Here is a 24074-nt window from a genome sequence, read left to right as displayed (position 1 = left end):
AAAACATGATAAATAAAGATCTGAACTAGCTAATTTCCATAAAAAATGTTTCTCAAACTGGAGTCCTCAGACACATAAGGGTCTTTGAAACAAGTTTTCATTTTAGTTTTTCATTTCAATGGCAACCAAAATCTTTCTCATGTGTTAAGGAAGGATAGAGACTTTAAGATTTTCACTGTCTTTTTAATAATTGAGTAATATTCCATTGTTTGGAGAGGCCATATTTTGTTTATCCATTCACCAGTTGATAGATATTTAGGTTGTTTTCATTTTTTGAATATTACCAATAATGTTCCTGTGAACATTTATGTACAAACTGTTATGTGGGCATGTTTTTAATTCTCTTGAGCATTTAACTAGGAGTGGAACTGCTGGGCCATACAGTAACTCTTAACTTTCTGAGGAACTGTCAAAACCAGTTTTCCACAGTACTACATCATCTAAAATTCCCACCAGTAATATGCAAAGGTTCCAGTTTCCCACAACCTTGCCAAACAATTTCCTGCCTTTAAAAAAATTATAGCCATCCTAGAGGGTGTGAAATGGTATCTCAATATGGTTTTGATTTATATTTCCCTAATCGCTAATGACACCAAACATCTTTTCTTGCACCACTGGCCTTTTGTATATCTTATTTGGAGACGTGTGTATTCAGGTCCTTTGCCTGTTTTTTAAAAACTAAATTTTACTGTGTATATTTAAGATATACAACATGATGTAATGAGATATGGATATGTAGTAAAATGGTTATTATTATGAAACAAATGAACATATCCATCGTCTCCCATAGCTACCCATTTTTTTCCCACTATGGCAATGTTTTATTCTCTATCTCTGTATATTTCACTTTGTTTTTAAAGATGCCTCATGTAAATCAGATTGTGTAATATTCTTCTTTCTGTGTCTGACTTATTTGGCAAATGGCAGGATCTCCTCCCTTTTAACGGCTGAGTAATATTTCATTGTACATATACACTACAGCTTCTTTATCTATTTGTCCACTGACAAACCCCTAGGTTGTTTCCACATCTCAGCTCTTGTGAATAATGCTGCAATCAACATGGGAGTGCAGATAGTTTTATGAGCTTATGTCATCACTTTTGAGTATATACCCAGAAAAGGGATTGCTGGGTCATATAGTAATTCTAGTTTTAGTTTCCTTAGGAGTATCTACACTGTTTTTCATAATGGCTGCTCCATTCTAAGTTCCCTCAAAAAGTGTACATGTGTTTCTTTTTCTTAACACCCTTGCCAACACTTGTTATCTTTTGTCTTTTTGATATAGGTTGAGCATCCCAAATCTAAAAATCCCAAACCCAAAATGCTCCAAAATCCAAAAATTTTTGAATGCAAACATAACACTAAAAGGAAATGCTCATTGGAGCATTTTGCATTTCAGATTTTGAATGCTCAACTGAAAAGTATAATGCAAATATTCCAAAATCCACAAAGTCCAAAATATGAAACAATCCTGGTCCCTCAAGCATTTTGGATAAGTGATATTCAACTTGTAACATCTATCCTAGTAGTTGATAGATGTGAGGTGATATAGCAGCTTTTACTTGCATTTTCTTGATTATTTTATGATGCTGAGAACCTTTCATATACCTGTTGGCTATTTTTATGTCGTCCTTGAAGAAAAGTCTTTTCAGGTCCTTTGATATCTGGCTTATATGTTTTCTTGCTATTGAGTTGTAGGATTTGGGGTTGGTTAACTTGTCTTTTTATTAAGTCATAAGAGTGCTTTACATTCGGGATACTAGAAGCCTATCAGATATAAGACTTGCAGATGATTTTCTCCAATCCTGTGGTTTATCTTTTCATTTTCTTTATAGTATTCTTTGATAAACAAAAGTTTTTAATTTTAGTGAAGTTCGACTTATCTACATTTTCTTTTTTGTTTAATAGGTCCAATGTCTGGCCCCCTAAGGACAGATACTACTAATTGTTATTTTTTCTGTAAATGGGCCATATTTTTTTGTTTCCTTGCATGCCTCCTAACTTTTGTTGAATACTAGATATTTTTAAGCTAATGAATGGGCAGGGATTTTCTGAAATGTCTGGAAACAAAAATTCTCTCAAAATCCACAAAGCCAGGGGCCCAAATTCAGATGGTAGTTATCCTTGGCCCAGAGAAGAGACCCTGCTCTGATAAGCTTCTACCATAAATGACTTGTCAGCGTCTTAACCATTATGGCCAAGAATAAAAAGCAAAAGCAAATAAATGGATTCAAAGCAATCAATGAATTTTTAAAAATCAAAACACCATTTAATCTTATTTTACTGATTATATAAAATACTAGATTTTTCTTAAAGTGCTTTTGGTAAAAGAGGATTCTGTGCAGTCTTTTAAATTTATTATGCTAATAATAAGGACATTATCAAGGATTTGGTAACTTAACCTCTAAATGTATCTAATGTTTGAAACAATATGTTTAATACATTTGTGTTTACCACTAAAAGCTTATTCCACAGATTGAGATAATGCTTTTTTTATTTGCATTAATTTTTTCTAAATACACATAAGTTTGAAAAAAGAATAAAAGTTCATTTTTGTTTTCTATTAACATACATAGAAAAAGGAAAACGAAATTAGTTTTAAAACTCAATATTTTCCTCATATTGGCTTCATTTAAAATTTAATTTTAAGATAAAGAATAAACATGTATTTGCCTTATTAAAATATTCCTAGTATATTAATTCATGACTTAGGAAAAATAGCATTGCAACACATATTTGTGGCAGCTATCTTATTAGAATAAATTAGCAAAAATAACTCAACATTTCCTTATGAAACTATGAGTCCAGTTATCTTAGAGTGACATAGAGTTACTGCAGGTATACTGCACATGACTTCCAAAATCCACTCTAATTTGTGTTGGTATTTCTTGAAGAAAAATAATTCCTTCCAACTACAGCTATGTTTGGCGGGTATAAACAACAATGTAAGTATTTGATATTTACATGAAGGTGTATAGGAGAAGAGTTTTATAAGAGTTTTGCAGAAGCAGCCTTAAAACAAAAAATGATAATCATTTTGCTTTGTCATTTACACAGACAAAACTGAGTGATAAAAATTTCAGTGTTGCTGGGTGCAGGAGTATGTGTCTATAATCCTAACTACTCAGAAGGCTGAGGTGGGAGAATCATTTGAGTCAGGAATTCAAGTCTGATCTGGGCTAAATAGCTAGACTCTGTCTCTTTAAAAAAAAAAAATTAAATACAAAAAAGTGAATAAATAATCACACTAAATAATCACATTTATCACATAAAATTACTCTAATATCTAAAATAAAGAATTCAGCCCCAGATCAGGAGCTGTTCAATTTTCATCAACTATTTTAGAAACCCACTTCAGAATACAGTATAGTTAAATATACATATCTACAGCAATAAAAGAAAAATAAATACACTAAAATCTATTCTTTAATGATACATGGTAGAAGTACCAAAGTCATAGAGTCAAATGGGTCAAAATAATTTACCAAAACAATGGAATTTATTTTGAGGGTGTTATAAAATGATCAAGTCAGGAAAATCTCCAGTTAATTTCAGGGTCACCCTCCCAACCTGAAAGGGAAAGGGCACAGATAAAATCACAATATGAGCCAATCTTCGTTGACCACATTTATAGAAAAGGTAAGCATTTTTTAAAGTCCAGCTTAAAACCTAAGTCATCTTACTTGATTCATTTACATTCTGCAATACTTTATTGATATCCATTGAAAAATAAAAAAAAAATTCCCAAGCATTTCATGTAAACAGCTGGTTAAATAGCATCAATATCCTCTTAATGCTCATACTAAATACAGCTAGCTATATTCCTTCCACTGCAATGACCAGCTAAAGACTAACTTGGGACAAGTGAAACTCAAATTCCATTTTCCAGTGTTCTCAACAGGATAATTACAAAAACAGAATAATAACAATAAAAGGAATGCTCATACATTTTAAACTGGAGATGCAGACTTTTAAATTTTTAGAATAAGAACCCCTGCAATTGTTACCCAGTACAGTACTTCTCAAATATTCTGACTATAGGCCACTTCAGTGGTATAAGCATGCTTACCTTTCCAGTTGCCACTTTCACATTAGAAAGTCAATAGTAACAAAGAATTTGAGAGAAACAAAATAATAAAAACTTAGAAGTTAAAATATAAGCCCATTAATATGCATTTAACTAAAGGATGTGACATTATACAAATTAAATATGTACTATATGTTTTATATGCATTAATTCACTTATTCCTTACAATTACCCTAAGAAGTATATTATTATCTCCATTTTGACAGTTTTATCATACCAATAAATAAACTATGCTTGATGATGATGATGACGATAATGAATACTAACACTTATTTAAGATTTACTATGTGCAAATCACTATTCTATGTTAATTAATTACTAACCTATGTTAATTCATTCCCTCATAAACCTTACTAACTCATTCACTCATAAAACATCGGGTAGGTAATATTATAATCCATTTCAGTAATAAGAAAACCAAGGCATGGACAAGTTACTTAATCTGCCCAACAACTTAAGTGGCAAAGGAAGAAACTGGTCTTAGGTAGCCTGATTCCAAAATTTGCATATGCCTTAAGTTATATAACTAGCCCACAGTCACATAACAGGTCAATAGAAAAGCCATCAATATAGTCCCTATCTTTTGCTTTGGTCTCCATATCAAAACATTTCCCTAATATATCCAGTAAGAGACTTACAGAAAAGGTGACATTAAAATATACCACATCTAAAAAATAGGTAGTATACAAGGTACTCAAACATACAGACAAAAAATCTTTTCTATTCTTAGTCGAAACATCATATGAAAATAAAGTTATTCATATAGCTAATCATGACTTACCTTCTATGGTACATTATAATATAAAACAAATTATTTCCTATAAGATGTCAAGTACTTTAAAATATAAATGCACTGTTCCATCGAAATCAAAAGTTCTGCTTTTACAAACCCTAATTTTTGTTCCAAAGTTTATAAATCTTGGATTCTAAAATTATATATATATACATATGCACACACACACACACACACACATTTGTGTAAGTGAGAGAGAGAGTGTATGTGTGTGTGTGTATGTATGTACGTAATTCCTTTCAATAACACCTAAATTATCTTAGTGATTCTACTTTCTAGGATTTTGGGCTCTTCCTTTGTTCTAATAGACTTCATCTTGAAAACTCTTTGTAGGCTTTGTTATTTAAGACAATGTTCTCAGAAAAAAAAAGTCCCATATCACAGTCTTTTTAGGAAGGAGATAGGTGGAAACAGATAATCACTGTACAAAATAGCTGGCCTGTATTCTTCCCCAATGTCCTTATCATGGAAGGCCCTATTATGAAAACAAAGAAAAGCTGATAAACTATTCCAGGTTAAAGGAAACCAAACAAGGCCAGACGCAGTGGCTCAAGCCTGTAATCCCAGCACTTTGGGAGGCCAAGGCGATCAGGAGGTCATGAGGTCAAGAGATCAAGATCTCTTGATCATGAGGTCAAGAGATCGAGGCCATCCTGACCAACATGGTGAAACCCTGTCTCTACTAAAAACACAAAAATTAGCTGGGCGTGGTGGCACGTGCCTGTAGTCCCAGTTACTCAGGAGGCTGAGGCAGGAGAATTGTGTGAACCCGGGAGGCGGAGGTTGCAGTGAGCCGAGATTGTGCCACTGCACTCCAGCCTGGTGCCTGGCGACAGAGTGAGACTCTGTCTCAAAAAAAAAAAAAAAAGGAAACCAAACAAAAGTGGTAACTATGCAATCTATGATTGTGAATCAGACAAATGGTAAAATTTTAATGTGGACTATATATTAGATAACAGCAATAAAAAATGTTAAGTTTCCTGAGTTGATTATTACGTTGTGGTTAAGTAGGAAATATTTTAGAGTGAAGGATCATGATTGTCTACAACTTTTTCTCAAATGGTTCATTATAATCATCATAATGGTAGAGGGGGAAGGGTAAAAGTAAATACAGAGAGAGATAAAGCAAAAGCCACAAAATGTTTATAATTGGTGAAACTGGGCAATGGGCATGCAGGTGTTCAGTCTAGCAATTTTGTAACTATTCAGTACATTTGAAATTGTTTTTAGAGTTAAGAAGAAATAGAAAAGATGAAAAAATGTCATAATCAGGAAAACATGATTTTCTTAGAGTCACTCAGTGAACAATGAGGAAAGACAGACACTAAGATAATGTTCAATCACTACATTATTCTATTTTCTCCTCCTTTCTCTTCCATAAAGTCAAGGTACTAACATTCCTTTCCTGAAAACTCTTAAAGAGATGGTTCTCTCACTAAATTAAAATTTCTCTTTATTATAATACATCCTGCTCTGCAAAACTTCCTTTTTTAATCAGAAAGGTTAATTCATTTATCTCCCCTTGTGGAGAATCAACAGTCTGATTAGAAACAACAGAAAACATAAATTAATACAGGCTGAGCATCCCAAATCCAAATTCTGATATGCTCCACAATATGATATTCCAAGGAAATGCTCATGGGAGCATGTTGGATTTTGGATGCTCGGCTGATAAGCATACTGCAAATATTTTAAAATTCAAAAAATGGAATACTTCTAGTCCCAAGCATTTCAGGTAAGGGGCACTCAACCTGTAAATACAAATGTATCATCAGTTAATAAAAGTCAGAAACCGAGAGTTGTGTTTGTTCCAGAAACTCATGAAATTTTAAAGAGGCAGAGACAGTAAGATTAGATGAATACCTTCTTACATAATTTTGTACCTCCCGTCCCTGCATTAAATGTCTCTGCCAACTGAGAGTCTTGACTCAAATTTCCAAACTTACTGTTTTTTCTAAACACAGGCATTGTCAGCCAACTAAATTTTACTGCCTTTTACTTCTATCATCTACAAAACCTCACACTCTAGGTTGACAGCTATCATTCTCCATGGTGACAAGTGTCTCTACTTTTAAAAGTGAATGGGCGCACAGTCGGGGCACAAGGATGAAGAGGTCTTCTGGGACGGTGGTATTGTTCTACTTCTTAACCCAGGCAATATTTACACAAATATGTTCAGTACATAATAAATAAAAAGTTATATGTTTGTTTATATTTATTTATTTTATTGTACTTTAGGTTGTGGGGTACATGTGCAGAACATGCAGGATTATTGCATAGGTACATACATGACAATGTGGTTTGCTGCCTCCATCCCCCATCACCTATATCTGGCATTTCTCCCCACGTTATCCCTCCCCAACCTCCCTACCTGCCGCTGTCCCTCCCCTATTCTACCCCAATAGACCCATGTGTGATGCTCGCCTCTCTGTGTCCATGTGTTCTCATTGTTCAACACTCGCCTATGAGTGAGAACATGTGGTATTTGATTTTCTGTTCTTGTATCAGTTTGCTGAGAATGATGGTTTCCAGGTTCATCCATGTTCCTACAAAGGACACAAACTCATCATTTTTTATGGCTGCATAGTATTCCATGGTGTATATATGCCACACTTTCCTTGTCCAGTCTATCATTGATGGGCATTTGGGTTGGTTCCAGGTCTTTGCTATTGTAAACTGTGCTGCAATGAACATATGTGTGCATGTGTCTTTATAACAGAATGATTTATAATCCTTTGGATATATACCCAGTAATGGGATTGCTGGGTCAAATGGAATTTCTATTTCTAAGTCCTTGAGGAATCGCCACACTGTCTTCCACAATGGTTGAACTAATTTACACTCCCACCAACAGTGTAAAAGTGTTCCTATTTCTCCACATCCTCTCCAGCATCTGTTGTCTCCAGATTTTTTAATGATCACCATTCTAACTGGCTTGAGATGGTATCCTAATGTGGTTTTGATTTTCATTTCTCTAATGACCAGTGATGATGAGCATTTTTCCATGTTTTTTGGCCTTATAAATGTATTCTTTTGTAAAGTGTCTGTTCATATCCTTTGCCCACTTTTGAATGTGTTTGTTTTTTTCTTGTAAATTTGTTTCAGTTCTTTGTAGATTCTGGATATTAGCCCTTTGTCTGATGGGTAGATTGCAAAAATTTTTTCCCATTCTGTTGGTTGCCGGTTCACTCTAATGATTGTTTCTTTTGCTGTACAAAAGCTCTGGAGTTTAATTAGATCCCATTTGTCTATTCTGGCTTTTGTTGCCAATGCTTTTGGTGCTTTAGTCATGAAGTCCTTGCCTATGCCTATGTCCTGAATGGTTTTGCCTAGGTTTTCTTCTAGGGTTTTTATGCTATTAGGTCTTATGTTTAAGTCTTTAATCCATCTGGAGTTAATTTTAGTGTAAGGTGTCAGAGAACGGCTCTAGTTTCTGCTTTCTGCACATGGCTAGCCAGTTTTCCCAACACCATTTATTAAACAGGGAATCCTTTCCCCATTGCTTGTTTTTATCAGGTCTGTCAAAGATTAGATTGTTGTAGATGTGTGGCATTGCCTCCAAGGCCTGTGTTCTGTTCCATTGGTCTATATCGCAGTTTTGGTACCAGTACTGTGCGGTTTTGATTACTGTAGCCTTGTAGTATAGTTTGAAGTCAGGTAGCATAATGCCTCCAGCTTTGTTCTTTTTGCTTAGAATTGTCTTGGCTATATGGGCTCTCTTTTGGTTCCATATGAAGTTTAAGGTGTTTTTTTTCCAGTTCTGTGAAGAGGATCATAGGTAGCTTGATGGGGACAGCATTGAATCTATAAATTACTTTGGGGAGTATCGTCATTTTCACAATATTGATTTTTCCTAATCATGAGCATGAAATGTTTCTCCATTTGTTTGTGTCCTCTCTTATTTCTTTGAGCAGTGGTTTGTAGCTCTCCTTGAAGAGGTCCTTTACATCCTTTGTTAGTTGTATTCCTAGGTATTTTATTCTCTTTGAAGCAATTGTGAATGGCAGTTCGTTCTTGATTTGGCTCTCTTTACATCTGTTATTGGTGTATAGCAATGCATGTGATTTTTGCACATTGATTTTGTATCCTGAGACTCTGCTGAAGTTGCTTATCAGTTTCAGGAGATTTTGGGCTGAGACGATAGGGTCTTATAAATATACAATCATGTCGTCTGCGAATAGAGACAATTTGACTTCCTCCTTTCCTAAATGAATACCCTTTATTCCTTTTTCTTGCCTGACTGCTGTGGCTAGAACTTCCAATACTATACTAAATAGAAGTGGTGAGAGAGGGTATCCTTGTCTAGTGCCAGATTTCAAAGGGAATACTTCCAGTTTTTGCCCATTCAGTATGATACTGACTGTGGGTTTGTCTTAAATAGCTTTTATTATTTTGAGATATGTTCCGTTGATACCTAGTTTATTGAGAGTTTTTAGCATAAAGGGCTGTTGAATTTTGTCAAAGGCCTTCTCTGCATCTATTGAGATAATCATGTGGTTTTTGTCTTTGGTTCTGTTTATGTGGTGGATTATGTTTATAGACCTGCGTATGTTGAACCAGCCTTGCATCCCTGGAATGAAGCCTACTTGATCATGATGGAAAAGTTTTTTGATGTGCTGTTGCAATCGGTTTACCAGTATTTTCTTGAAGATTTTTGCATCTATGTTTATCATGGATACTGGCCTGAAGTTTTCTTTTTTTGTTGAGTCTCTGCCAGGCTTTGGTATCAGGATGATGTTGGTCTCATAAAATGATTTGGGAAGGATTCTCTTTTTGTATTGTTTGGAATAGTTTCAGAAGGAGTGGTGCCAGCTCCTCTTTGTATGTCTGGTAGAATTCGGCTATGAATCCATCTGGACCTGGGCTGTTTTTAGTTGGTAGACTATTAATTGCTGTCTTAATTTCAGCCCTTGTTACTGGTCTATTCAGGGTTTCAACTTCTTCCTGGTTTACGCTTGGGAGGGTGCAAGTGTCCAGGAATTTATGCATTTCTTCCAGGTTTACTGCTTTATGTGCATAAAGTTGTTCGTAGTAATCTCTGATGGTAGTTTGTATTTCTGTGGAATTGGTGGTGATATTCCCTTCATTGTTTTTTATTGCATCTATTTGATTCTTCTCTCTTTTCTTTTTTATTAATCTGGCTAGTGGTCTGTCTATTTCGTTGATCTTTTCAAAAAACCAGCTCCTGGATTTATTGATTTTTTGAAGGGTTTTTTGTGTCTCTATCTCCTTCAGTTCTGCTCGGATCTTAGTTACTTCTTGTCTTCTGCTAGCTTTTGAGTTTTTTTGATCTTGCTCCTTTAGCTCTTTCAATTTTGATGATAAGGTGTCGATTTTAGATCTTTCCTTGCTTCTCATGTGTGCATTTATTGCTATAAGTTTTCCTCTAGACACCGTTTTAAATGTGTCCCAGAGATTCTGGTATATTGTGTCTTCGTTCTCGTTGGTTTTGAAGAACATCTTTATTTCTGCCTTCATTTCATTGTTTATCCAGTCAGCATTCAAGAGCCAGTTGTTCAGCTTCCATGAAGTTGTGTGGTTCTGAGTGAGTTTCTTAATCCTGAGTTCTAATTTGATTGTACTGTGGTCTGAGAGACTGTTTGTTATGATTTCTGTTCTTTTGCACTTGCTGAGGAGTGATTTACTTCCAATTATGTGGTCAATTTTAGAGTAGGTGTGATGTGGTGCTGAGAAGAATGCATATTCTGTGGATTTGGGGTGGAGAGTTCTGTAGATGTCTATTAGGTTTGCTTGGTCCAGATCTGAGTTCAAGTCCTGGATATCCTTGTTTATTTTCTGTCTCATTGATCTAATACTGACAGTGGAGTGTTAAAGTCTCTCACTATTATTGTGTGGGAGTCTAAGTCTCTTTGTAGGTTGTTAAGAACTTGCTTTATGTATCTGGGTGCTCCTGTATTGGGTGCATATATATTTAGGATGATTAGCTCTTCTTGTTGCATTGATCCTTTTACCATTATGTAATGCCCTTCTACTAGGATTGCAACTCTTCCTTTTTTTTGCTCTCTATTTGCTTGGTAAATCTTCCTCCATCCCTTTATTTTGAGCCTATGTGTATCCTCGCATGTAAGATGGGTTTCCTGGATACAGCACACCAATGAGTTTTGACTTTTTATCCAATTTGCCAGTCTGTGTCTTTTGATTGGGCCATTTAGCCCATTTACATTTAAGGTTAATATTGTTATGTGTGAATCTGATCCTGCCATTTTGATGCTAGCTGGTTGTTTTGCCCATTAGTTGGTGCAGTTTCTTCATTGTGTCAATGCTCTTTAGCATTTGGTACGTTTTTGGAGCGGCTGGTACTGGTTCTTCCTTTCTATGTTGTTACTATTTGGTACGTTTTTGTAGTAGCTGGTACTGGTTGTTCCTGTCCATGTTTAGTACTTCTTCAGGAGTTCTTGTAAGGTAGGTCTTGTAGTGACGAAATCTCTGAGCAATTGCTTGTCCGTAAAGGATTTTATTTCTCCTTCACTTATGAAGCTTAATTTGGCCAAATATGAAATTCTGGGTTGAAAGTTCTTTTCTTTTAAGGATGTTGAATATTGGCCCCTACTCATTTCTAGCTTGTAGAGGTTCTGCCGAGAGATCCGCTGTGAGTCTGATGGTCTTTCCTTTGTTGGTGACTCGATCTTTCTCTCTGGCTGCCCTTAGGATTTTTCCTTCATTTCAACCCTGGTGAATCTGACTATTATGTGCCTTGGGGTTGCTCTTCTTGAGGAATATCTTTGTGGTGTTCTCTGTATTTCCTGGATTTGAATGTTGGCCTGTCTTGTTAGGGTGGGAAGTTCTCTTGGATAATGTCCTGAAGAGTGTTTTCCAACTTGGACTCATTCTCCCCATCATATTCAGGTATGCCGGTCAAGTGTAGATTAGGTCTTTTCACATAATACCATAGTTCTTGGAGGTTTTGCTCATTTATTTTCACTCTTTTTTCTCTAATCTTGCTTTTATTTTCTCATTTTATTTCATTGATTTGCTCTTCTATCTCTGATATCCTTTCTTCTGCTTGATTGATTCGGCTGGTGAAACTTGTGCATGCCTCATGAAGTTCTCATGCTGTGTTTTTCAGCTTCATCAAGTCATTTATGTTCTTCTCTAAGCTGCATTCTCTAAGTTAGCATTTCGTCCAATCTTTTTTCAAGGTTCTTAGTTTCTTTGCATTGGGTTAGAACACGGTCTTTTAACTCAGAGAAGTTTGTCATTATCCAGCTTCTGAAGCCTGCTTCTGTCAATTCATCACACTCATTTTCTGTCTTGTTTTGTTCCCTTGATGGTGAGGAGTTGTGAGGGGAGGAGGTGTTCTGATCTTTGAAGGTTTCATCCTTTTTGCGCTGGTTTTTTCCCATCTTCGTGGATTAATCTCCCTTTGATTTTTGAATTTGGTGATTTCGGGAGATATCTCTGGGTGGATGTCCTTTCTTTTGCGGTTGGAGCTATATCTTTTTTGGCCTGTAGAGGCGCTGCTAGGCTGCCTCGGATTCAGTCAGGTTGATTGGGTGGGTGGTCTTCCCCTGGGGTTTGTTTGCAGGTGAAATTAGCCCCACCTTCCCAGTGGCGTCTCTCCTTCCCTGAGCATGATCTGGTTGGAGTCAAACAGCTGTATTCGTTACCAAGCTCTCCGGCACTCGGGCTTCAGTTTGAGTTGTTGGGGGTGGGGCTTGCCAGGCCTTATGACCTGTTTCCTTGCTTTCAATTCTGCCTCTTTCTGTGGGATATGTTGTTCTGTCCTGCTGGTGTTAGTCCAAACTTCCGCCCTGGTCCGGCTGACAACTTACAGCACCAGGTGGGAGTGGTGGCTCAAATTTGCATCAACAACCCACAGCGCCCCTCAGTCTGGCGGGGCTCTCGTGGGCCGCAGGAGGGATGACATAAGCAGAGGATCCAAATCAGAACACCGAGGGGGTTAAGTCCCCCAACCCTCCCAGCCGGCTGCATGTTCCAGGTGAGGACTCGCCCCACCCTATCTTGGTTCATTCTGCCTGGGCGGCTCTCATCCTGCTTTGGTTCCCTCCCTGGGCTACTTTCAGAGTCCTTCCAGTCCCCGCAAAATGAACCTGGCACCTCACTTGGAATTGTGAAGTCTTCTAGCCCTCTGCATCTCATTTGCTGGGAGCTGCATTCCAGTGTTGTCTCCTCTCGGCCATCTTGGCACCCCTCCTAATTTTTAATTTTTATCTATGTATAATTCAATTAAAAGTCTATTAAGTAACAAATTTTCTCCTGGAAGTTTTCCCTTACTGATTTATCAGTTTCTGATACTCTTCATCTCTTTATCTATTGTCCTGGCTTGGTGCATGTTTATTTTTCTACTGCTCCTATTAGTATGTTCATGGATACACTGGTTTTATTCCCAGCTAGTTCACAAACACTAAAACAGCAACAATGTAAAAATGCCCATATAGACATTATATATGCATAAATTACACAGGTTATAATTACCTATACATTATACAGGTATATCTATAATTATATAGGTATATATTATGTAATTTTATGCATATATCAATAAAATTAAAGACTGGATATATGTTAAATATATATGAAGCAAATTTGGGGATGATTTACTCCAGTTTTTCTGCTGCCATTTTCAATTCAGCAAGGACTTTGAGGGTCTCATCATAAGATGTAAGATCTGAAGCCTACAGTGATTTCAACATACACTAAAATGGCTCATAAAGTGTATACTAGAACTTTTCTATCACTTTCACTTAGGAATGTCAGCACCCGTTTTACACTAACATTGAAGCATCCCAGATCTAATACATATTTCCATAAAAGATAATAGCCAACAGGTAATCATTTTTCCTCCATATTTTTACAGAGACAAAGCTCTTTAAAAATAAACTACAATTCCTACCTGGGAGACTTCTTTGTTCATAATGAATCCTCAAAACAGATATGGTCAAATCTTGTGTTCCAGAGCGTAGCTTCCCGGGGAATGGGATAATGATGTTTTCCAGAGGTGGCTCTAGTCTCTTCACTTTCACCTCATTTAAGGTCAATTATACAAACTAGAATAAAAAGACAAAAATAAAAGCAGAAGGGAAGTCAAACTGCCATTTTATTCCCCAAGAAATAATAAAGATCAGATATGCTAGAAAAAGAAAAGAAATGCAAATTTTAGAGTTAAATGGAAAAATATTTTCAAAAGACAATGGATAAATATCTGATTTTACAGCTTAAGTCCTTTCTGGTGATTAAGTATATATTCCTATTTGCGAATGTTGCTTAATTGCATTCTATCCTTAAACTTCTGAAAGATTCATTTATATGTCTTTTAAAAGTTGTTTCTGGCTGCATTTGTATATATATCCTTCTTCCCGCTTATAAATTCAGATTTTTTTCATATTTTCAATTATCACATAATTCTTTACTTATGTAATACTCCTATCATATTTTACCTTCAAATTTTTAATTGAAAAAGTTTACAAACATTTTATATTTGTAATACTTCAAAATGATGGTAGTTAAGCTCTGGTTCTAATAATGATGAATTATCTTATATTAAATGAACTTGCCCACAGGTAACAGTTATACACTCTGGACAAAATATAAAAAACAACTGTTTGAAGAAATTGCAAAGTGACCCAGGCAGACAGAAATTGTAGAGGTTCTGATCATTGAAAGAAAGGAACTATATTGGGTGAGATACACACTTACAAGACTCCCCAGTAAAGGAACTCTTCCCAGTACTCCCACTAAAGTGCAGAGAGGCTAGCCTTAAAGGAGAAAACCACAGTCTTATTGGCTTGAGGCATTAGAGAATGTAGATCAGAGCTAAATGAAAGCTGAAAATTAACTAGACTAGATTACAGACTTCACTTGAATTTTGCCAGTTTTTGCACACACTCATTTTTTATATGTCTTCATTTACAATTCCATGACCTTTTAGCACATGTGCAGATTCATATAACTATACCACAATTGAGATTCACTGCTCCATCACCACAGGTAAATGAATTCTGTCTTGCTGTTTATAATCATATCCACCTTCCCCTTTCCTTAACTCTTGACAACTGCAATCTGTTCCCTATTTCTATAATTTGTCACTTTGAGAATACTACATAAATTGAATCATACATCATAAGATCTTTTCAAGTTGACTTTTTTTCACTCGGCATAATGCCCTTGAGATCCATCCAGTTTGGTGCATGTATCAACAGTTCATTCCTTTTTATTGCTCCGTGGTACAGTGGTACCACAGTTTTTTTCACCATTTGTCCTTTAAAGTGCATTTGGGTTATTTGGTTTTTGGCTATTACAAATAGAGCTGCTATGAATATTTGTGTACAGGCTTTTGTAAAAATGTTCGTTTTCATTTCAATGCCTAGGACTGTAATTGCTGATTGTATAGTTAAGTGTATTTTTGCCAGCCAGTAATTTAGCTGTCTGCTAGAAGATAAATCAACACTCTTCAAAAAGAGATAACAATCCACAACATCCAGTATACAACAAAAAATACTAAACATGCAAAGAAGGTAGAAAATGTAACTCCAGATCAGGAGAAAAGGTGGTCAATAGAAACACAACAGAAGATGATTTAGGTGCTGGAATTACCTAACAAAGATGTGAAAGTAGTTATTATAAACATGTTTAAAGATTAAAAATATATATATATATATATATATATATATATATATATATATATGATTATGGGTAAACACATGAGAAATGATTACAGCAAATGGAGACTGATAAATAAATGGAAATTCAAGAGCTAGATAGTTCAATACAAATTTTAAGATTCACTGGCCAGACTTAACAGTAGATTTGTGACAGCAGAAAAACAAGTCAGTGAACTTGAAATGAAAATAGTACCCAGTCTGAAGAACAGAGAGAAAAGAAACCATACAACCACACACATCCCTTCTGTAATCTGGGGAAACCACACACACACACACACACACACACACACACCCCTTCTGTAATCTGTTGGCAATACCAAGCATGTAATACACACACACACACACACACACACACACACACACACACACACACACACACACACACCCTTCTGTAATCTGTTGGCAATACCAAGCATGTAACTGGATTCCCAGAATGACAGGAGAAAGACACTGGGGCAGAAATAGTATTATGGAAAATAATGATTGAAAATTTCCAAAATCTGGTGGAAAAACAAAAAAACTGTCAGATCCAGTGTCTCAATAAATCCCACTCAGAATAAATACAGAGAAACTAACTCTGGCAAAGTAGAGTCAAACTGCTTAAAAAAAAAATTAAGAGAAAAATTTTAAACTAGCCTGGGCAAGGTAGCACATCACATACAGGAAAACAAAGATATAAATGGTAACCAATTTCTCATTGGTAACAGCAGAGGCAAGAAGATAATGAAATACTCCCTAACACTCTCGTGGAAGCTGCTTTCCTCTCCTGGATTCCATCTTTCTGGATTCTCTCACTCAGTGTGAGAGTTAGCTGTTTCTTTCTCTCTCCTTCTCCTGTTTCTCTCTCTCTTTAAATAAATCACTTTCTACAAACAAACAAACAAACAAAGATAATGAAATAATTTCTTCCACTAAAATGCTGCAAGGAGGAAAAAAAACCTATCAACCCCCAATTCTACATCCAGCAAAAATATCCTTCAAAAAACTGAAGGCAAAATTAAAAACACTTTAACATCACCAAACACAATCTGTTATAAGATTAATATATAAGAAATGCTAAAGAAAATTTTTCAGGCTAAAGGGAAATGATGCTAGATAAAGTCAGATCTATAAAACAGAAGCAAAAGTATCAGAAATCATAAATATGAGGGTAAATAAAAAGGACTATGTATTTTTTATTCTCTTAAGACATAACTGACTATATAAAATATATTAAAATATATAAAATATTATAGCATTTGCAACACATTAAATGTTAATTATATTACAACAATAGCACAAAGGATAGGAAGGTATAAATGGAATTATACTGTTGCAAGGCTCTTAAATTTTACATAAAGTATTATAACATTAACTATAAATACATTTATAAATTAAGGATACATATTTTAATTCTTAGAGCAGCCACTTAAAAATTATAAAAGGGTAGTGTTCAAAAGGTCATAAAGGTATTTGAAAATATAAAAGAGTATAGTTAAAAAGTTAACAGGAATTGTCAGCACCCTACTAAAAAATATTTGGTTAACCCAAAAGAAGGCAAGAAAGTAGGAAAAGAAGAACACATAACAAATGGGATCTTAAACCCAACCATATTAATTACATTAAACATAAAATAACTAAACATTACAATTAAAAGATGGAAACTAGATAAAAAGCAAACCCACACTATATGCTGTCAATAAGAGATAAAGTTTATGTAAGAAATCAATATAAATATTAGCAATAGTAGAATTCAGGACTAGGAATGTAACTAAAGATAAAAAGGGAAGTTTCATAAAAGAGCCAATGCATTGGGAAGACAGAATCATAATTTAAAAAAAAAATTTAATTGTTTTACAGATGGGGTTTTGCTAGCTTGCCCAGGCTGGTCTTGTGTTCCCAGGCTTAAGTGATCCTCCTTCTGTGGTCTCTCAAAGTGCTAGGACTATAGGTGTGAGCCACCATGCCTAGCCAGAATCATACATGTTATGCAAATAATAACAGAGCTTCAAAATAAATGAAGCAAAACCTAACATAACTTAAAAAGAGAAATAGAAAAATATGTACATATCATTGAAGATTTTAACATTCCTCTCTCAATAACAGATGGAACAACTAGATTTTTAAAAATCAATAAGGAAATAGAAGATTTGAAAAACAGTGATATGCTTCTGGATTCCCTAGCAAAAAGAAAAAAAAAAGAAAGAAAGAAAAACAGTGATAACTAGCTTGTCCTAAATGGACATTCATAGAACAGTACAACCAACAATTGGCAAATGTACATTTATTTTCAAATATACATGAAATATTATTCAAGATGAAATAAACGGTGAACCAGTTTTTACATAACACATTTCTAAAGACTGAAATCTTAAAGGGTATGTTCTTTCACTACTATGGAATTAAATTAGAAACCATCGGTTTATCCAGAATTTGACAGCATGCCTGTTAGTGACCTACAGTGAAAGAAGAAAAGGCAATGGAAATTAGAAAATAAGTGAAACTGAAATAAAGTAAACATATGACATCAAAATCTGCTGAATGACTCTAAAGCTGCATTTATACACTGCTTATATTTTAAAACAAAAGTTTAAAATCATAGATACAAACTAAAAATAATACATTTAATATTATAATCAATGGAATAAATATGGATAACTGAAAAAAATAAAGCTAAAAGTTGGTTTTTTGAAAAGGTAAAAAATTGATTAAAACTGTAGCAAGACTGATCAAGAAAAACTTAAAAACACAAATTACTAATATTAGAAATGTCAGGGATAGGCCGGGTGTGGTGGCTCATGCCTGTAATCCAAGCACTTTGGAGGCCAAGGCGGGCGGATCACCTGAGGTCGGGAGTTCAAGGCCAGCCTGACCAACATGGTGAAACCCCGTCTTCAAAAAAAAAAAAAAAAGAAATGTCAGGGATGTCACCACAGATCCTACAAATAGAGTGTTCTGAACATTAAACAAATCAATTCAGTAACTGAGATAAAATTTAAAAATCTGAAATTTTAAATTTTTTTATTTTAATTTTTATTAAAATCACCAAAGAAAGAAACAGACTATATATATATATATTAAATAAATTTGTAATTAAAAAAAAAACAACTCCAGGTCCAAATGGCATCACAGGTAAATTCTCTCCAACATTTAAGGAAGTAATAATGGCAATCTTTCACACTTTCAGGAAAACAGAAGAGAAATATTTTCCAATATGATTTATTAGGCAAGCAGAATCCTAATACTAAAACCTGGCAAAGATATTAACAGAAAAGAAAATCAGCCTCATGAGTACAGATTTATAAAAAATCAAATTGAATCCAGACATATATAAGAATAAACTACTATCAAGTGTTATATCCAAGGAATGTAAGGCTGATTTAAAATTCAAAAACCAATCTTCTGACAGGAGATGAATATCCAGAATATACAAGGAACTCAAACATCTCAACAGCAAAACAAAGCAAAACAAAAACTGATTTAAAAATGCGCAAATAATCTGTACAGGCATTTCTCGAAAGAAGACATACAAGTGGCCAAAAGAAGTCATATAAAAACATGAAGTCACATGAAAACATGCTCAACATCATTAATCATCAGGAAGGTACAAATCAAAACCACAATGAAGTAAACATCTCACCCCAGTTAGGATGATAGCTATTATCAAAAAGACAAAAAATAACAAATGCTAGTGAGGATGTGGAGAAAAGAGAACTTTTAAACACTATTGGTGGGAATGTAAATCAGTACAGCCACTATGGAGAACAGTATGGAGGTTCCTCAAAAGAAAAAAAACTATAAATAGAACTACCATATAATCCAGCAATCCCAGTACTTGGCATTTAGCCAAAGGAAAGGAACTCAGTATATCCAAGAGACATCTGCACTACCATGTTGATTGCAACACTATTTACAATAGCTAAGATATGGAATCAACCTGGGTGTCCAACAACAGATAAATGGATAAAGAAAATATGGCATAGATACACAACAGAGTATTATTCAGACATTTTAAAAAAAAGAATGAAATCCTACTATTCATGGCAATGTGACTGGAACTGGAAGACATAATGTTAGGTGAAATAAGTCAGGAACAGAAAATTAAACATCACATGTTCTCACTCCTATGTGGAAGCTAAAAAAAATTGACCTCATAGAAATAAAAATAGAACATAAGATACTAGAGGCTGGGAAGAGTAGGGGGAAGAGAGATAGGGATAGAGAGAAATTTGTTGAAGGATACAAAATTATAGTTAGATAGGAGGAATAAGTTCTTGTGTTCTATACCACTGTTGGATAACTATAGTAAACAATATATTGTGTAGTTTCAAACATCTAGAAGAAGGGTAATGAATGTGCCAACGCAAAGAAATGATAAATGTGTGAGATGATGGATATGCTATTAATAATTACCCTGAGCTGATCACCATATATGATGTATCAGACATCGCTATGTATCCCATAAATATGTACAATTATTATTTGTCGATTTAATAATTAACATAAAAATTTAAATCTATGTAGTTTACCATATTAACAGAATCTTTAAAAAAATCCCAATGGATGTAGAAAAAGCATCTGAGAAAAATGAGCACCCATTCACGATAAAACTCTAAGTTACTCCTTCAATCTGATAAGGGGGATAAATGAAAAACCTACAGCTAGTATTTTATATAATGGTAAAATATTGCAAGTTCTCATAATATTGTATTCAAGTCAAGAATATTCATTCTCACCACTTCTATTTATCATTGAATATAGTGGAGTTCCTACTCACGGCAAAAAGGCCAGAAAAAAAAAATTTAGGAAAGAAAGAACTACAATTGTCTTTATTTATTCAAAAATGATTTTTTTGTCAATAATTTTAAGGAATATGAAAACCAATTATTAGAATTAAGTGAATTTGGCAAGGTGAATATACGATACAAAGGTGAATAAGTTAATTTAGTAAGGTGAATTCACAAGGTGAATATACAAAAGTTGTTTCTATACAAACGTAGCAAACAATTGGAAAATAACATTTAAAAAATTTTATTTATAATAGCATCAAAAACAAAATACTTAGGAATTAATTTAATAAACCATATGGCAAGACTTAAAACTTTGCTGAAAGACACAAAGTGATTTCGCATGTTTATGGGTTTAAAGACTGAATAGTATTAAGATGTCAGTTCACTCCCAGATTAATTCATATATTCAAAAAATGAGTGGCTTCCTTTACGCATATCTAGTGTATTTTATTGTCAATAAATACAAACCTATTTTAAACAATATATTTGTAAAGTTTTTTAATGTGTGTTTGGGGTTTTTGCCTTTTATATAAAAACTATATTTTCTCTAAATCATGATGATTTCCCCAATGGTGAATTCCATTTTAAGGTAGAATGTTTAATGTTAGCAAATTGAATTGTCCCTATCAACTGGATCCTGACCTCTTACTGCCCCTCCAAATTAAGTGCTTTTTATATTTTCAATTTCTTTTCTTTCCTTGACTTAAACTCAAACTTCAAAAACTCAAAGAAACTTAAACTTCCAGCTTTTCATATTGGCTTATAGTCAAACTATTAAAGAAAGGGATTTGTAGTTAGATGAGCCCATAGTTCCCATTGTGTATGTCTAGTTTACCTGTATTTGGAATAAACTTAGTGCCCTAAAACATTTCATAGGAGATGAGATTCCTTTTGATTACTACTTTGTAAATGGTAAGTAATCATTACATATATGAGAAAGATAGTCATCCACAAACCCAGGTTCTGTCTTACTATTTGACTTCCAAGAAAAGGCACTCCCAAAAATCATTTGTGTACTTTACCCTGTATATACAATGTTTGCCAAATAATGCCACTGTCTTTTATAAAACCTGAAGCAGTAACTAAAGCCAGATGGAAACCTACAAATGAGTCAGGGTCCCCAGAATGGAATCATGCAAGGGAAAAGGAAAACCATGCTGACGGGGAGGCTGAGCATAGTCACTTAGGGACTGCACGAAGGCAGAAAGCATATGATGAATCCATATTTGAAAAAGATATGCAGATGGCGAGAAGTGAAAAATATGAAAAGCAAGAGATAGGTGACACACAAAGACTAAAAGAGACAGGGGAAATATGAAGGAATAGGGGAGAAAGAATGATCCAGATAATCTGATGTTTGTTATTATGGAATCAGTAAGCTTATTCTTCTAAATATTAATTATTTAGTAATTATTACATGATTATTACATGATCACCTGTGTTATCCAGAGTTCAATATTTTAAAAGTGTTTTCTAGGGCCGGTATAGGGTGGCTCACACCTGTAATCTCAACACTTTGGGAGGTCCAGGCAGGAAGATCATTTGAGGCCAGGAGTTTGAGAATAGCCTGGGCAACAAAAAAAGTGAGGCCGGGTCGCTAAAAAAAAATTAAAAATAAGCCAGGCAAGGTGGTGTGTGCCTGTAGTCCCAGCTACTCAGTTAGGGGGCTAAAATGGGAGGATCGCTTGTGCCCAGGAGTTGAAGGCTGCTGTGAGCTATGATCGAGCCACTACACTCCAAACTGGGTGAAAGAGTGTGATCTTGTCCCTAGGTTAAAAAAAAAAAAAAAAAGGGGTTTTCTCCCCTAGGAATCCAGGGTAAGACACCTGATATGGATGGAGCAAACCCCTAATAAACCCTCACAGAGATTGGACATGCTTAGAAGCTTCCAATTCCTAGTTTTAATTTGTCCCTCATGGGTAAAGGTCCTTCTATCTTCATTATTTGCTTCTGATTCTGGATTTTGGCATATGTATTGGCTAATGCAGTACCTCAACTCCCATTTAAGAATCAGGTAAGAAAGCAAGGTGATAAAAGACTACCTATAATGCACCTAACGCATAGAAGGCGTAGAAAGGATATCTAGAAAACACTCTTGCTTTGTTATTTTGGAGTTAGGCAAAGGGCCAGAATTTAAAGATAAGAAGAAAAACACAACGACTAAATAGCTATACATCTATCACTCAGAATTAACAATAGGAAACATTGTGATATATTTATTTTCTTTTTAAAGAAATGAAATATTGCCGACAAAGCTAAAGTCCCCATACTCACAGCCCACCCTGTTTCTTCCCCCTCCCCTTCACAGAGGTAACCATTATCATGAATTTGGTACATATCCTCCTGGTCAGTTTTTTATATCATTTTTAGACATACATATATCCATAAACAATATGTTTTACATTTTGAAATATACACTTAAAATTTATATATACCATACATATTCTGCATTTTGCTGACTTCAGACATTATATGTTTTGGAGTTCTATCCATGTTGAAGTGTGCGTGTGTTCTTTCATATGTGTATGTAAATATACTACCACATCTTAGCCTTTTTTGTATTTAGGTTGTCCATACATTTTCATTATTACAAATAATGGCTCAATGAATGTTCTTCTACACAGCAGCTTGTCCAGATCTTCATATGCACAACAAGTACAAGAATTTCTAATGGCAATATCCAGAAGTAGAATTTCTAGACTGTAATACATGCATATGTCTGTCTAACCTCACTTGCCATAGAGCAAACTGCTTACCAAAATAATTGTTTCACACTTCCACCAGAGTGTGTAATTTGAGAGAATCATTTTCCCCATATCCTTCCCAATGCTTGATATCATTAGACTTTATTTTTTTACTCTTTCAAATGGATGAAAAATGGTATCTCATTTCAATTTGCATTTCCCTGAATATTATGGAGCCTAGGCATCTAAGTTTGCTTTTTAGATTTCCTTTTCTTTAAATGAGTATTGGTCTCTTTTCATCTATTACTCTAGGCACTCAATAAGCACTTTGTCTTCAATTGTGAGAAATTTTCTTGAATTATACTATTCATTATTTCTTTATTTTCATTTATTCTATTTTCCCTTTTTTGGAATGTTTGATAATACAAAGTTGGCCCTCCTGGACTAGACTCTTTATCTTCTGCTTATTATTTCTTTGCTGTTTTGCTCTACTTTCTAGAAAATTTTCCTCAACTTATTGTCCGATATTTCTTTGATTTTTTCTTTTCTACTATATGTTCTTAATTGGTAAAAATTCTTTTTTGTTCTCTCAATGTTCTTTTTAAAATATCCCACTCTTGCTTTATGGATGCAGTATCCAGTCTTTCTGCAGGTATTTTGTACATGAACATACATGGGTATTTGTATATATATGTGTGTATGCATATATATCTATATACGGCTATATGTGTACGTATGTGTATGTATGTATGTATGTATATCCATACATAAAGTTTTCTGGGCTGCATGGTCTATTTTCTCCAGTTATTTTTTCCTATTTGCTTATTTTGGCTTCTGTTATTCATATTAGAAGCTTTCCTCAGATGCCCAGTGGTATTTAGTTGTTTGCGTACACAAAGTTGATTGAAAGCTCTAGTTATATACTACATGGGGTTTACTGACTGTGACCTTCTCTACAACAGGGCAATATGTACAGGCTCTTTGTGAGGGCACAACTATTTATGCGAGAAACCTGGCTCCCATTTTCTAATGCTTAGCTTATTTTTCAAACACCTGTATATATGTAAAGTAGTTTCACATTGTTAACCTATACCCCTA

At 34.7% G+C, this 24074-nt stretch overlaps 1 protein-coding gene across 6 annotated transcripts in view; it reads right to left on the bottom strand.

The window, feature by feature from the left end:
- Window positions 1-24074, bottom strand: part of NCOA1 (nuclear receptor coactivator 1) — a 211905-nt gene that overhangs the window by 117480 nt on the left and 70351 nt on the right. For all 6 annotated transcript variants that reach the window (XM_012453316.3, XM_012453317.3, XM_064363898.1 and 3 more), the window contains one exon: window positions 13756-13909. The gene's annotated coding sequence lies outside the window, so the exon portion shown is untranslated. The remainder of the gene's footprint in view (window positions 1-13755; window positions 13910-24074) is intronic.

This window comes from Aotus nancymaae, unplaced genomic scaffold (assembly GCF_030222135.1).
Source record: "Aotus nancymaae isolate 86718 unplaced genomic scaffold, 86718_ANA_hifiasm-v0.15.2.pri h1tg000057l, whole genome shotgun sequence".
NCBI classification, from domain to species: domain Eukaryota; kingdom Metazoa; phylum Chordata; class Mammalia; order Primates; family Aotidae; genus Aotus; species Aotus nancymaae.
This window is presented reverse-complemented; position numbering and strand designations above follow the sequence as displayed.